A 3,290-nucleotide genomic window follows, 5' to 3' on the forward strand; every position below is an offset into this window, starting at 1 on the left:
TGAGTTGATCGCCACCCTGGTTTCATACCTCTGTGGCAGAAACAATCGACTAAGGTAGGTGCTAATGATATCTCTGTCCAGGCTATGGAAGATACTTTTGGCCTACCGCCATTGACAACAAATCCCAACGGGGTCTTGCTCCCAGCTACAGCCAGCACCGCTCAAAACACCACAATCAAATACACACGATCCCCATCTACTGCCCTGCGGTTCTGTCCCGAAACTTCGGCAAGGAAAGAATTTACCCATGGTGAAATAACGGGAATCTATTAGTGTTAACGAATTCTTTGGCAGCCAGGCCCACGATACACCAGGTGCCCATCTGTCAGATTCTGGCGGTGCGGGTTGATACACCGCACTGTGCAACTGAAGCTTGGGCGACAGCATTACAAAAGTCCCTTAGTCTGGGAGGATTCAAGTCCTGAAGAATAAACTTAGCGATAATCTTTTGAACATACAGTAGAATTGTCTCCGTGATACTGTAGTGCTATCGTATTTCTGACAGTATCCTTGCCGGGATGAGGGTTGTGGCTAGTCAGTGGTTGTCCCAGTTCATGCATTGTGGCCTGTTCAATGTAATGGTAGCCTACAACCGCGCCACCACCCCTGTTAGTTCAGTCATTGGAAGCAGTCTTGAATGAACCTACAGAGTACTAACAATGATCCAGCTGCTCAGAACTTTTTAATAATCTGCCTCGCTCTTGTGTTGGTTAGCAAATCACTTACCAAGACAGATTTTGATTTTTTTGATGACCAGAAAACCCGCCGCGAACAAAAGACTCGGCATCTAGTTCATAGCCAAGGATCATATGCACTTACGAAGCTGCAAACCTCATATTGGGGCCCTAATCATTACGCCCGGCAGGCTTTTGTAGCCTGCGCACGAACAAAAGTCGACATTCTATCAGTCGAGAGCTTACGGTTACAATAACCATGATAAACCTTCGAGTGCGGCTTGCGTTCTTTCTGAGCGTTTGCTGTTTATCTTCTGCCTCGTGCAGGTGTATGGAGACAAAGGAATCACAGTCAACTTATCCGTATTGTTTCTATGAAATGAGTAAACACTGCACAGGTCGGCTCGATTTTGGCTGCTTGTGCCTCACGGATATCGGTATGAGCAGATTTGCCCAATGCGTTGGAAAGATGAACTTGGAGGTGTCCAAGGCGTGGGAGCAACTGACATACGATTGCAAAATGATCACGGGAAGTCCAGTACTTTGGCAGGAGGAAGTGTTTGAACATGAAGCTGCCCGCGAATAGCCTACCGCTTTGAATGGGGGATATAGATGGGGCTGCAGAAAGTCTGGTGAGGAAACGAACCAGATAGTGAAGGCTGTCACAACGATCAAGAATGTTATGAATCAATTTGACTGCAGACTTGGCACAAAGCGCGATTGTTTGCGTTGCGATGCTTAAATTTCTTCTCATTCAATTCTTTCTGACAGGTGACTCACCACTTGCAAGTGATGTCTAAACATGACTTGGGCCATACCTCATATCAGGGCAACAGTTTGGTTAGCTGATGTAACGGGCTGAGCCCGGTGTGGCTCGGTTTGCACTCTCGCCTTCGGTCCCGGCCTGCTGGCCGGGACCCATAGACAATCGAGATTAGCGACGCGTCGAGCTCAGGAGCTCTCCTTTTCTTGTTCTCTTTTCTCTCTCTTCTTTAGCATTAAGATACTCTCAGTAGTCGCCTAGCTAGTTGTCAATATACTCAGCTGAAGAAGGCCCTGGAAGTCCATCAAGAAAACATGTCCTAAATTGTAGTTGGAATTGGCCGGTAAAACCCGCTGAACATGAAACAGCATCACGTGCAGGGTCCAGCCTGCGCCTTCCATAAATAGCATGCCCTGGCGGCATCTCTAGCTTACAGAATCAACGCACTCTTTTCATCTCTGTTCCGCTGTGACGTTCAACAAAACCCAGAGCAGCTACAACCTCTTGGCGGTTCATGAATTGTGTCCAGTAGCTTTTATCGTGGGAACTCCATGGGCTTCTTGGTTCAACGGTTGTCAGAGTGAACTGGTCATACTTCCCTCGGTAGGCTGGCAGGGTGGCGATCAACTCAATCCACTCACGCCTCTGGTTGACGAAAGATCACTACTCGTGCCAGGCCCCACTTTATTGGCACGAGTAGTCTTGCCCGAATAAAAAGTACATGCCACATGAGAAATCGTAGTAAGATAGGAGATCAAGTGACAAAGAGCCGGAAATGAATAGTGATGATGTATGGCTTGCATGAGCTGCAGACAACACTTTAGAGAACTGGACATGGAACATAGGTTGACAGTCGCCCCATGAGAGACTTTCACCCGGCGGAATAAACTGTGTGTTTGAGAGCAGAATGTTTTTGATTCAAAGCGATCCATGCACAGACTGGATCAGCGCCATATCTCTGAAACCTCCATGTTTCGTGGCCAATTTGAACAATATCTCAGTACCTTTCAATACTCTGAACTTAACGCTACCCCCCAGCAACCCCCCGGACTCCGGACCCCAGACTTCCACTCCCCCTTCCGAAAAAAAGAAAGCTACGTGAAGCTTGTCGATATATCCGTCGTCAAGGCTGCTCCATACAGCTTAGGCCAACAGCCCCAGAGCTGTGAAGCCAAATATCAGTGTCTGCAAAAATTTCGAGTTCCGGTTGGGCCTCAACGGCGTCGTAGGCTTGGTACCAAGCCACAGAGGGTTTGCCGGCATTACTAGATTCAATGACGCCATAATGGTGTGAATCACAGCGAGCAGTATCTGTGCGGTATGTGATTGTGTAGTTATGGTTTGCCCGGTCCTAACATGGAACATTAGCTGATAGCCCTTGCGTCTAATCCACCAACCGTGTTGCAGTGTCGTGCTATATGGCAGCTACTTTCAAGTACGTGTGCTTTCATCACAGACTCCTATCTCTTGGACTTGTCCAGCCTTTAAGGACCCTCCTCGTATTAGTATCTTCTACCAGCAACATCAGCGGGGAAGTCACTACTATAAAGAGCATGACCGCACCTCCTGTGAGAAAACGGTCCTGCTTTAGGACCTAGATAGCTTGAGTCAGAGCTTCCCTTAAAAACCTCTTACTCTCTTTGTGAACAATCACTTCATCCAAGTCGCACTTGATCTTGCTCTTACCCTTGTACCGTCACACCTCCTCGTTCTGGATAGCCCGCCAATAGAGCTCATGTTTAGAAATCTTGTCAGGCATCACCCAGTCAAACGTTCATGCCATACACAGTGGCCCGTGTGCTCTTTACTCCAAGGCATAACCGGGTTCCCGTAACAGCAAAAGATTCCCAGAA

Source organism: Metarhizium robertsii (genome assembly GCF_000187425.2).
Source record: "Metarhizium robertsii ARSEF 23 chromosome Unknown MAA_Scf_57, whole genome shotgun sequence".
NCBI lineage: Eukaryota > Fungi > Ascomycota > Sordariomycetes > Hypocreales > Clavicipitaceae > Metarhizium > Metarhizium robertsii.